Below are 13,760 nucleotides of genomic sequence, written 5' to 3' on the forward strand. Positions count from 1 at the left end.
GCACAGGTCTTCAGGAGTCGGGCGCACACCTTGTCTGGGCCTGCTGCTTTCCTAGGCTGTAGCTTCCTCAGTTGACCTCTGACCTGGTCCGCAGAGATGACTAATGTCTGCGTAGAGGTGGTGGAGGGGGGTGTTGCCATGGCTGGGGGAGGTGCGTTGAGGGGAGAAGAAGAGGGGGTGGCTGTGATGGGGGGTGGGGGGTGGAGAGGACACGGGCTGGTTGAACCGGTTGAAGAAGTTATTCATCTCATTGGCCCTCTCTATTGTCCCCCCAACAGCTCTGGTCTTTGTCTTGTGGTCTGTGATGGTTTTCACACCTTCCCAGACCTTCCTCATGTTGTTCTGCTGCAGTTTCTGCTCCAGCTTCTTCCTTTAGCTGTCCTTAGCCTCCCTCATGCGTCGTTTCACCTCCCGCTGTGCTGCTCTCATTGCCTCCCTGTCTCCACTCCTGAAGGCAGCTTTCTTCTTGTTGAGGACAGCTTTAACCTCTTGTGTTACCCAGGGTTTGATATTAGGGTAGCATCGAACAGTCTTAGCAGGGTAAGTCACGTCCACACAGAAGTTGAGGTAATCCGTGAGACAGTGAATCAGCCCATCAATGTCATCACCCTGTGGAAGCAGCACGTCCCAGTCTGTGGTGAGGGCATCTTCCATTTCAGGGGACCACTTCCTCACACTTGCTCTGTCTTTGGACCAGGGGGGTGTATTTTGGCTGCAAATGTACAATATTGGGGTCAGACTTCCCTAGTGGGGGGAGGGGTGTGACCTTTGCATTAGCATACAGTAGGTCAATTGTCCTGTTGTTTCTCGTGGGACAATCCACAGCCTGGTAAACAGCAGCTAACGTTGAGTCCAAAGTAGCATGATTGAAGTCCCCAGAAATGATGAAAAAAGCCTCAGAATGTTTTGTCTGTAGCCTTGATGTGATGGCGTGGATCATCTCACTTGCATTGGCTGCATCTGCCTTCGGGGGAATGTAAACACAGAGGGAGATCACATGACTGAAGTCCCTCGGCAGATAGTATGGCCGGAGGCTAACAGCTAGTAGCTCCAGGTCCGGGCAACACAAGACTTTCTTCACGGAGATGTGTCCCGGGTTACACCAGCGGTTGTTAACATATATGATGAGCCCCCCACCTTGGCTTTTCCCACATGCTTCAATGTCTCTGTCCCCACACAGCAGAAGACTCCTATACGGATCCGCCTTCAAGTCGTCCAACCCGCGTTACTGTCACATTCGTTTTGGCTCCGTCTGGAGGATCCGCTCCGCCTCTGAAAATTGTACGGTCAGACAGTGGGTCCTGAGCGGACCCGTGTCTGATTCGCGTACGCGGCAAACTAAACCGGCACGCGCCGCCTAGATCGCTCAGTATCCGCGTAGGCGGATGTCTGACCCGCGGACGTGGACGCGCATGAGCCAAGATCAATCATTTCTGGACTTTCTTTGCTGGAACACGAACGTAAGTATAGATTTATTGATATATTGCTACATTCACAGTAAAGATCGGCCTTTGTGTTTCCATCATCATTTATGTATGATTGTAATGATGTTGTTTGATATTAGGAATAGCAGTAAAACTTTATATTCTGTAAAAAAAGGCTTTTTTATTTAAAATGGAATAGCAATTTCGGCAGAATATGTTATGGTAGTTAAATAAAGTTTCTTTGCTGTGTATTTTTCTTGATGCGACGCTCAGAGCTGGTAAATCACGTTTTTTATGTCTCTCTCCTTTTATTTTTTTTATAAACTTTTTGGTTGTCGCTCTTAAGTATTCTATAAGAATGCACACTGTCTTGTGACTTGTTGATAAGCATGCGGGTTAAATTCCCGGATTATGGTTGTTAAATTGTTGTTGTTATATGCTAAATGCTTCCGCTAGCATTAAACTAATCCACGTGGATTATTTTAATGCTAGCGGCAGTTATTACAGTGTTTCCTGGTCTCGTGAGTTTGCGCAGGGGCCAGAAACTTCGTGTCTGTGTGGACATCTTGTGTGCCGCTGTGGTAGAGTGTGTATTATGGTTGTTAAATTGTTGTAAAAACCGGACTTTTATATGCTAAATGCTGCCGCTAGCATTAAACTAATCCGTGTGGATTAGTTTAATGCTAGCGGCAGTTATTACGGTGTTTCCTGGTCTTGTGAGTTTGCGCACGGGTCAAAAACTCTGTGTCTGTGTGGACATCTTGTGTGCCGCTGTGGTATTAATATGAGAATGTATTATTTATTTCTTTATTCTTTAGTGGAGAGAGATCCTGTTTACTGTGGACTGTGTGTGACGCCCTGTTGTTTTTGTTTACATTAAAAAAAAAGGTATGTCTGTTAGGATTTTTTTGGCATAGTTAATTGTAGAAAAAAATATAAAATGAGTTGAAGTGAGTGGGAAAAATTAGGTATATTGCTGCACATATTAAGGATCCTTTTTCTTAATATATATGTTTGTTATTTGCTTATGTATATATTTTATTAACAGTTTTTTATTTAATTAATTTATTAGAGACTATTTTATGCTTTATTTACCTTTTTAATTATTATTATACTTTTATTTATTATTATTATTATTTCCACATGTAAGCATAAATAATTGAGTTGAGTGAGCACAAAAAGAAGAAAAGGTGAATAAATCCTCCACGACTCAACTCCTGTGTGTGCATCACAGAACAGTGACTGTTACCAGTGTCGTGCGGTGAGGTTCATGGCTGGTGAGGCACTGACTTCATCACAGTCAGATTTACAAACATATGAACCCTAAAGAGTATCTTATTCACCATTTGATTGGCAGCAGTTAACGGGTTGTGTTTAAAAGCTCATACCAGCATTCTTCCCTGCTTGGCACTCAGCATCAAGGGTTGGAATTGGGGGTTAAATCACCAAAAATGATTCCCGGGCACGGCGCCGCTGCTGCCCACTGCTCCCCTCACCTCCCAGGGGGTGATCAAGGGGATGGGTCAAATGCAGAGGACAAATTTCATTACACCTAGTGTGTGTGTGTGACAATCATTGCTACTTTAACTTAACTTTAACTTTACACATACAAACTGTAGCACAGAAAAAAGGACATTTAATTAAAAAAATGTTATTATGATCTTACCTTTACTTATAAATGAAGTCCATGCGCCGCTGTTGTGCTGGATAATGCACCCCCGCCGTAGAATGCACCCCCTAACGGGAGTGTTATATCAACTAAAGCCCACACTTAAAGTTTCCACGTGCAAGATTTAATCTATTTAAAAAAGTTATTTAATAAGAAACCAAAAAGTGCAAAAACAATAATGTTCGTGTTGGAGGAGTTGTGAATGACTGAAATATGAAATCCGTGCTGCAGTCTGCAGGTGTACCTAATGTTGTGGCCCAGCAGTCATTCACAACTCCTCCAACATGAACATTATTGTATTTGCACTTTTTGGCTTCTTATTAAATAACTTTTTTAAATAGATTCAATCTTGCACGTGGAAAGTTTAAGTGTGGGCTTTAGTTGATATAACACTCCCGTCAGGGGGTGCATTCTACGGCGGGGGTGCATTATCCACCAGGAGGCGGGATTACTGCGAGCCTCAGCCAGTGCGTCTTCGCAGCACAAGAAATACGTTACACACATACAGTTGTTGACAAAATACACTGTACATTATATACCTCAGCTAACTAAACTATGGAAATGTATAATATAATTCATATAGCAATACGGTCTCACTGCACTGCAGGCCAGCTGTTAGCCGAGTCATTGCGCAATCCATGGTGAGGCTCAAGTCAGTGACGTGCCTCAACTGGCTGCTGATCACAGCAAGTCTCTTCTCAGTATTTGAACGGCAAATGTGAAAATTCAGCGATTTTGAATAAAACTAATCTAAAACTGGTGAAGTTAAATGGAAAATAACTTTATAGTATAATCACTGGATACATATAACAATTTAATTATTTTTTTTTCTTTTTACATTTTTTTTCTTTCCATGATGGCACATGAGGCACCGCCTCACCTGCCTCCCCTGACTGCACGTCACTGACTGTTACATATATAATGTATAATGTAAAGTGTCTATCTGAAATCTTTATAATTAAAAAAAATGAATTAGAAATTAATTATTTTAATCACTGTTTACGTCGGTTCAGACAACTAATGTATTTTGCGCCTGTTCATAATTTCTTATGCTACTGTATGGAACTTGGTCCCATCTTCTATTTTGTGTGTTTTGCAGCATCATCTATTGCCTGGATTGCCTGGATTTTTGCCTACAATTGCTCCTGCTGCATTCGCTTAATCAAGTAAGATACTTTCTGGTTTGTTAAAATGTAATGTTGCTTACACATTTTTCTAGCAGCTCTTGGCATATTCATGGGGCCGAATCAATTTAACGTTGCCCTATATCTTGTCGAGTTTGTAGCAATGAAACAGACAACACCACCATTTAACAATGTATTTATTTAAATATAACATTAGAAACAATGATCAATGATAAACTTTACTGTATTTTCTTGTCTTTTAGCGCAAACATGAATAGAAAGACTGTGCCTGTCTCTTTATCAACCTTAAGACCGTGTAGACGTTCAAAAAAGGCTTCATCAGATTCAGACAGACATGATAGACATGACAGGAATAGGGGCAGATGACAGATGACGTTTCTGTTGTCCGAACTTGTGGTATGCAAATTCATAAATTTCTTGTTTAAAAATAAGGTCATAGTTGCTTCTCTTTCTGCTTGGAATAACCTATTCTGTCTATGTTCTGACCAGGTCTCTTGTAAGAGAGAGACCTGATACATCATCATCAATAATAATAATATTCTGTTCAGCTCTACAGCTAATTTGTAACTCATGTTCAGTTTAACATATTTAATTTTAGACAACTACAAAGACGCATTAAAAATAATGCAACAATATCGAAACGGCTGCAACACCTCAGACCTGCAATCTGAGGCAGAGAATGAGGTTGAGCTGCCAGAAAAAAGGAACAGGAAGCCAGTGTAAGTGTGTTCTGTCTTGTTTTTGTCATATTTCTACAGTAATAGGAAGGTTATTTCCGGTAGCATTCAAAAATAGACCAGAGATGCTTGTACTATATGTATATTTGGCAATTTTGGTATTGCAATAATCCTAATGATATGGTTACCCAACAGCCATCGTCTCGGGAACTCGGATGATAGTGAGGAAGACCCGGGAAATGGTGACCTCGCATCTCTGGGGTTGGCAAGCCAATTGCACTGGCAGAGTAAGGAATAATCTCTTAACATCGAAAAAACGAAACCACCACATTAATATTAAAAATATGGTTAACATTCTTAGTGCTAAAGATATTCCCCTTTCCTTGTATCCCTTCTCCCAGCTCTACCGTCTCGCCGAGTGCCAGCAAGAGTCATTAGTACTCGTCAACTCAACTCCTCAACTGGAGATAACTTAACAATATTGCATGAAAAGTCTCAGCATCCAGTAACCATGGTTAACATATCACAACCATTTAATACCAATTTATCTCCCTTAGCACCTCACCATGGAGAAGGGCGTATTCATATGTCCTCACCAGCACCTGCATAAACATGCAGAGAGTTACACAAGGTAGGGACTGATCTCTGAAATATTAGTGAATAGATAGGCCCCTTGGGTATTATCAGTCATGGTTAACTGATGACTCTCTCACAATGCCCACCTCACTAGGAACGGCAGTCCCTCCTCGACTCCCTCCACCCCCCGCGCCAGCCCTCAACATGTGGCAGACAAAGGAACCTGGATCCAGCCTGGTCTACAGGCCAACATGGCGAGGGGGAAGAATGGCCGACAACATTCCCTGCTCTGGTGAGCAATAACTGACAAAACCGGATGGTCATTCTGTGCCACAGATTTTGGAAAAAATTCAAATTCACAACCAATCACATATTTTCTTCAAACTTTGTCAATTACTTTTGTCATTAAAGGCCTACTGAAATGAATTTTTATTTATTTAAACGGGGATAGCAGATCCATTCTATGTGTCATACATGATAATTTTGCGATATTGCCATATTTTTGCTGAAAGGATTTAGTAGAGAACATCTGCAACTTTTGGTCGCTGATAAAAAAAGCCTTGCCTGTACCGGAAGTAGCGTTGAAAGGCTCCTCACATTTCCCCATTGTTTTCAATGCAGCGAGAGCAATTCGGACCGAGAAAGCGACGATTACCCCATTAATTTGAGCCAGGATGAAAGATTCGTGGATGAGGAACGTGAGCGTGAAGGACTAGAGTGCAGTGCAGGACGCAACTTTTTTCGCTCTGACCGTAACTTAGGTACAAGCTGGCTCATTGGATTCCACACTCTCTCCTTTTTCTATTGTGGATCACGGATTTGTATTTTAAACCACCTCGGATACTATATCCTCTTGAAAATGAGAGTCGAGAACGCGAAATGGACATTCACAGTGACTTGTATCTCCACGACAATACATCGGCGAAACACTTTAGCTACGGAGCTAACGTGATAGCATCGGGCTTAACTGCATATAGAAACAAAAGAAATAAGCCCCTGACTGGAAGGATAGACAGAAAATCAACAATACTATTAACCATGGACCTGTAAATACACGGTTAATGCTTTCCAGCCTGGCGAAGCTTAACAATGCTGTTGCTAACGACGCCATTGAAGCTAACTTAGCAACGGGACCTCACAGAGCTATGCTAAAAACATTACCTATCCACCTACGCCAGCCAGCCCTCATCTGCTCATCAACACCCGTGCTCACCTGCGTTCCAGCGATCGACGGTGCGACGAAGGACTTCACCCGATCACCGATGCGGTCGGCGGCTAGCTTCGGATAGCGCGTCTGCTATCCACCTCAAAGTCCTCCTGTTTGTGTTGCTACAGCCAGCCGCTAATGCACCGATCCCACCTACAACTTTCTTCTTTGCAGTCTTCATTGTTCATTAAACAAATTGCAAAAGATTCACCAACACAGATGTCCAGAATACTGTGGAATTTTGAGATGAAAACAGAGCTTTTTGTATTGGATTCAATGGCGTCCGAATACTTCCGTTTCAACGATTGACGTCACGCGCATACGTCATCATACATAGACGTTTTCAACCGGAAGTTTAGCGGGAAATTTAAAATTGCACTTTATAAGTTAACCCGGCCGTATTGGCATGTGTTGCATTGTTAAGATTTTATCATTGATATATAAACTATCAGACTGCGTGGTCGGTAGTAGTGGGTTTCAGTAGGCCTTTAACTAAGGTCAATAGCTAATGTCAGGATTATGAGTAATGAGGATAAACACTGAAACATGATATATTTTATACTGCTGTTTGTCAACAGCGGCTGAGGTCCAGATCCTTAGCCTGCTGGAAACGATTAAACACACCCAAGACCAGCTGGTGGCGAAGGTCAACTTCTTAACCAGCAGGTTGACCAGTACCCCGGGGCCAGAAGTTGAAATGCCGGCCAATATCCAGTTTCCACTGGAACAGTTGGAGGCATTTAAGGCATTTTTGAAGGAAATGGCCCAGCTCAACAAAGAGTGGTGAGGTTTCTTACTTAATATGAATGGTGCCATTAGGTTTATTGATTGTCCATGATTATGCAAATATTCTATTGAATCAGACCTCACAACCAGGCCTGTCCTGAACCGCCTTTTCCCAGTGGTAAGATTGTCAGTGAGCCACAATCTGCCTGGTTTGACATCGTGTGTAAAGGTAGCATAGGTCCATGAGCCAAGAGAACAGGTTCTGTTTTTTTACATTTCTGGATGCCTTCAACAGGAACAAAAACATTTTAAATGCAACTTAAGCTTAAAAATGTTTACCTGTTTGTTTAAAGAGATGTCTTTGCCTTTTAGATTTCTTCTTTGGCCACCATTGGAGGCCAGGATGTGAAGCGGGTGACCTGGAACATCCTGGGCAGGATCTTCACAGATGAGGTTTCACATCAGATAAATTGGAAGGGTGTCAACAACAAAAAGGCCTTTAGCAGGATGGCAACAAAGACCTTGCTTTTCAGTAAGTATATAATTCAAAGTAATATTACATACCTTCAAAGTCAATAGTGGGGGCAGCCTTAAAAATCGTAGCAACCATCATACCTGTAGCTGTTCCCAAACTTATTCTCTTGGTCAGATTAACATAACGCTTCAACTGATGTTTGTCGACTTCCTTTATTGCGTTTCTTCGCATGTTCAACACCATCAAACACCGTAAAAAAATTGAAATAAAGTAATACAAAATCACATGAGCTAGTGAAAACATTCCTGTTAACTATCTGAATAATGATAATAACAAAAATCCTACCTTTCTGACAACATGCACTTTGCTGTGAGACTCCCTCCTTTTGATTCCTTTTGTCGCTGGCACTGTAAACGGCGTTGACAATGGCTGCGATTCTCGCCGCCTCTAATTGAGTAGTTAATTGGACTTGTTCACGTTGCCTTGTGCGCTGCAGCTGGCTACCTAACGTGATACGTTCGGAGTTGAAAAATTGTGTCCGACTTCTAAGCCGACGTCACAGTGTCGCGACCATATCACGTGACCCATAACATTGCGGGAGCAAGTTTTCAGGAGGCGTTCCTTGTCTATGGTTCCTTGTAGTGCGAGACAGCGCGACTGCAACGCCCCTTCACAGTGGAATGGTCCTATTGGTTATAAGTTCAGTGACCGCACTCGGCTATTTATATGATGTGAGGTCTTGTTAATAGGCCTACACAAATACAAACATAGAATGATAGTACAAATATAATAAGAAAACAATGTCAACTTCCCAAAGTTGGGTTATGGATATACAAACATGATGAAACCACACAGATTACTCTGATCAAGGAACCAAATAACGATATTGTTTGAACATTTTGGATGTCTTGCACACCTATACCCTGATCACAAGTTCATAGTTTACGCACCTCTTATTTTAACCACCTCCTGTAACTTTAAGTCATGTTTATTTTTCAAATGTAATCTCCTTAATACCTATCTCATATTTTGTATTGTGTAAGCATACTTGGCTTTGGATGCTACATACCATAAACATAAACGTATACTGTCATATTGAGTAAAAACCCAATTTTGTATTTGCAAACCTTACAAAAGCTCATATTTCTTTTTAAAAACTCACAGATACATTAATTACATTACTAGCCATTTTGCATGTTGACTATCATATTGAGTGTGACAGTTATACTGTCATTATTGTAACGACCTGGTCGCATCGAGGTGCGGTGGTGTTCTCCCAAGGATGCAGACGGGCTCGGACACAGCTTGCAGGTAGGAAAAATGATTTATTGAAGAACAAAATCAGACAGGAAAAAACAAAACGACTAGCGTGGGAGCTAGCAAGCAAAATAATGTAGCATGAGAGCTAACAGGAAACAAGGTGGTCGTTAGTTGTTGCATGAAAGCAAATTAGGAAGCCAGGCAGAGTGCTGCCCGGGCGAAGACTAAATAGCCCTCTGATCAGTGCTCGGGCAACAGGTGCGCGTCCCGAACGCTGATCAGAGGCAGGTGAGTAAAATCTGCAGTCATGGCAACAGAAACAAACATGTGACGCTAAAGTGTAAACAAATTGTGATCCGAGCAGCGGATCCTAACAGTACCCCCCCCTAAAAGGACAGATTCCAGATGTCCCTTGAAAACAAAAAAACAACTGGAACCCAAAAAAAACAAGCAATAGTTCATGAGTCAAGGGCGGGCGGGGGGGTGACTTGGTGGTGGGTCGCCAGGCCACGTGTCCCCGAATCCACCGGGGAAGGGTCAGGTGGCGGCGGCGAATGGAACGCCGCCGCCGCTGGCGAGGCGGGCGAGGCGGGCGACCACGGTAAGGCCACATTCGTGGCCGCCGAGAAGGTGGGCGTGAGTGGCGCCAGAATCTCAGTAGCCTCTGAGTCCTCGAGGGCTGCATGCGGGGACCTGCTTTCCGCTTGCGCCGCCGGACCACTCGAGGTCGCTGAGATGTCGCCGTGGGAGTCGCTGTCGTGGCAGCAGGAGTCGCTGTCGTGGCAGCCGGAGTCGCTGTCGTGGCAGCCGGAGTCGCTGTCGTGGCAGCCGGAGTCGCTGTCGTGGCAGCCGGAGTCGCTGTCGTGGCAGCCGGAGTCGCTGTCGTGGCAGCAGGAGTCGCTGTCGTGGCAGCAGGAGTCGCTGTCGTGGCAGCAGGAGTCGCTGTCGTGGCAGCAGGAGTCGATGTCGTGGCAGCAGGAGTCGCTGTCGTGGCAGCAGGAGTCGCTGTCGTGGCAGCAGGAGTCGCTGTCGTGGCAGCAGGAGTCGCTGTCGTGGCAGCAGGAGTCGCTGTCGTGGCAGCAGGAGTCGCTGTCGTGGCAGCAGGAGTCGCTGTCGTGGCAGCAGGAGTCGCTGTCGTGGCAGCAGGAGTCGCTGTCGTGGCAGCAGGAGTCGCTGTCGTGGCAGCAGGAGTCGCTGTCGTGGCAGCCGGAGTCGCTGTCGTGGCAGCCGGAGTCGCTGTCGTGGCAGCCGGAGTCGCTGTCGTGGCAGCCGGTGCTGGTGCGAGAACCAGTCGTGGTGCAGGTACTGGTGCGAGAACCAGTTGTGGTGCAGGTACTGGTGCGAGAACCAGTCGTGGTGCAGGTACTGGTGCGAGAACCAGTCGTGGTGCAGGTACTGGTGCGAGAACCAGTCGTGGTGCAGGTACTGGTGCGAGAACCAGTCGTGGTGCAGGTACTGGTGCGAGAACCAGCCGAGGTGCAGGTACTGGTGCGGGAACCAGCCGAGGTGCAGGTACTGGTGCGGGAACCAGCCGAGGTGCAGGTATTGGAACCTGTGGTGGAGCTGGTGCTAGCCTTAGCCTTGGCGCTAGCTTAGGTGCAGGTGGCCTAGCTGGCGGTTGCGGCTTAGCAGGCCGTCGGACTGGTGGCGGTGGCCGAGCAGGAGGTTGCGGCTTAGCACGCCGTTGTGCCACCCCACTCGCACAGCTCCCAGTACTAGCCCCCCCCTCAAAAAGCGGATCCCAGACGCGCTCCTTGCGGACTGGAACCGTCTTCAAGGGTGGGTGGAGGGTGGTCAGGGGGAGGGCTGAATCCTCTCCTCTAAATTGTCCAAACTGTCTATTGTCACCCCACACTTGAGACTGGGACTGACTAGACTTAGTCCTTAAAAAAATGTCCTGATAATGATTAATCGCAGAGTTAAGGTTACTTGAAAATGGCTGGCAGGAAGAATTGACATGATGTCTAAAAAAGTCTTTGTCTATGACGTCATCCAAAGTGGGCGGGATGACGTCATCCGTGTGGGACTCTAGCTGACTGACAGCCCAATCGGTGAAATGTTTGGCAAAGTGGTCAATTGGGTTGCCAAACATTTGAGGAGGGGAATCTTGGGCTGAATATTGCTTACTGTGTACCGGTGGAGGAGTCTGTGGGAGTGGCGCGTCTTGGCAGCGAAGTGAAGACCTCGTTGGCGGCTTCCGTCTTCGCTGACGCGTCCGGTGGTGCGGAGGTGTGGCGATGTCCTCGGGCCAAACGGAGTGGATTGGGACCAACCTTCCGTTAGGACCCCATATCAGGTCCTGGCGCTCCGAAGGGGAATAGCGGAGAGTCTCCGCCTCCATTGCTCGCAACACCATCCAAGCACCTTCGTCCATCTCCTCCGACATGCTCGCTGCGAGAGAACTTCTTCTTGCTGGCTTCCTACTGTAACGACCTGGTCGCATCGAGGTGCGGTGGTGTTCTCCCAAGGATGCAGACGGGCTCGGACACAGCTTGCAGGTAGGAAAAATGATTTATTGAAGAACAAAATCAGACAGGAAAAAACAAAACGACTAGCGTGGGAGCTAGCAAGCAAAATAATGTAGCATGAGAGCTAACAGGAAACAAGGTGGTCGTTAGTTGTTGCATGAAAGCAAATTAGGAAGCCAGGCAGAGTGCTGCCCGGGCGAAGACTAAATAGCCCTCTGATCAGTGCTCGGGCAACAGGTGCGCGTCCCGAACGCTGATCAGAGGCAGGTGAGTAAAATCTGCAGTCATGGCAACAGAAACAAACATGTGACGCTAAAGTGTAAACAAATTGTGATCCGAGCAGCGGATCCTAACAATTATGAGTAAAAACAAAAAAAAAATATTTGCAAACCTTACAGAAACACCTGATTCTATAAAAAATTACATATATACATTATTTCAGGCATTTTTAGACATATTTCATGTTTGGTTTTGGAGTTATTTTTTTATAACTTTCATATTTATTAAGACAGTTATACTGTCATATTGAGTAAAAAAAACTAATTTATGTCTTTGCAAACCTTACAAAAGATTATTATTTTTAAGTAAAACTCACGAAGACACATTAGTCCAGGCATTATTAGACATTTTGCATGTTTTGAATATATTTTTATTGCTTTTTTTGCATTATCTCAGGATTCTAAGAACTAATGTTCTTAGAATCCTGACAGTTATACTGTCATATTGAGTAAAAAAAACTAATTTATTTGACTCACTATGACAGTCAACATGCAAAATGGCTAGTAATGTAATTAATGTATCTTTGTGAGTTTTTAAAAAGAAATATGAGCTTTTGTAAGGTTTGCAAATTAGAATCCTGACAGTCTATTGAGTAAAAATCTACATTTTGTTTTTGCAAACCTTACAAAATATTTGTTTTCCAGTAAAACTCACAAAGATACATTTCTCCAGGCAATATTAGCCATTTTAGGAGTTATGTTTAAATAACTGTCATATTGAGTGTAACAGTATATTGTCATAGTGAGTCAAACCCAATTTTTGTATTTGCAAACCTTACAAAAACAACTGATTCTAGTAAAACTCACAGAGATACAATATTACAGGCATTTTAAGACAAAATGCATGTTTGGTTTTGGAGTTATGTGTATATAATGTCAAATTGAATAAAAAAAAAACTAACTTGTGTCTTTGCAAACTTACAAAATATATTTTTCCTAGTAAAACTGACAAAGATACATGTCTCCAGGCATTATTAGCCATTTTGCATGTGTTGTTTAGGAGTTATGTTAAAATACATTTGTATTGCTTTTTTTTGCATTATCTCAGGTATCTAAGAACATTACAGTCATATTGAGTAAAAAACTACTTTTTGTGTTAGCAAGATTTTAAAAAGCATATGTTTCGAGTAAAACTCCCAAGGATGCATTATTTCAGGCAATATTAGCCATTTTTCATGTGTGGTTTAGGAGTTATGTTTAAATAACTGTCATATTGAGTGTGACTATTTGAGTAAAAATGAGGTTTTACTCACTATGACAGTAATCATAGTGAGTAAAATCAAATTTTTGTATTTGCAAACCTTACAAACAACTGATTCTAGTAAAACTCACATGGATTCAATATTACAGGCATTTTTAGACATTTTGCATGTTTGGTTTAGGAATTATGATGGAATACATTTGTATTGCTTTATTTGCATTATCTCAGGATTTTAAGAACATTACTGTCATATTGAGGAAAAAACTACTTTTTGTGTTTGCAATCCTTAAAAAAGCATATGTTTAGAGTAAAACTCACAAGAATGCAATATTTCAGGCATTATTAGTCATTTTGCATGTGTGGTTTAGGAGTTATGTTTAAATGTCATTGAGTGTGACAGTATACTGTCACACACAAAAACCCAATTTTTGTATTTGCAAACCTTACAAAAACAACTGATTCTAGTAAAACTCACACAAATACAATATTACAGGCATTTTTAGAAATAATGCATGTTTGGTTTTGGAGTTATGTTTATATAACTTTCATATTTAGTATGACAGTTATACTGTCATATTGAATAAAAAAAACTTACTTGTGTCTTTGAAAACCTTACAAAAGATAATTTTCTAGTAAAACTGACAAAGATACATG

Source organism: Entelurus aequoreus, linkage group LG04, assembly GCF_033978785.1.
Source record: "Entelurus aequoreus isolate RoL-2023_Sb linkage group LG04, RoL_Eaeq_v1.1, whole genome shotgun sequence".
Classification (NCBI taxonomy): Eukaryota; Metazoa; Chordata; class Actinopteri; order Syngnathiformes; family Syngnathidae; genus Entelurus; species Entelurus aequoreus.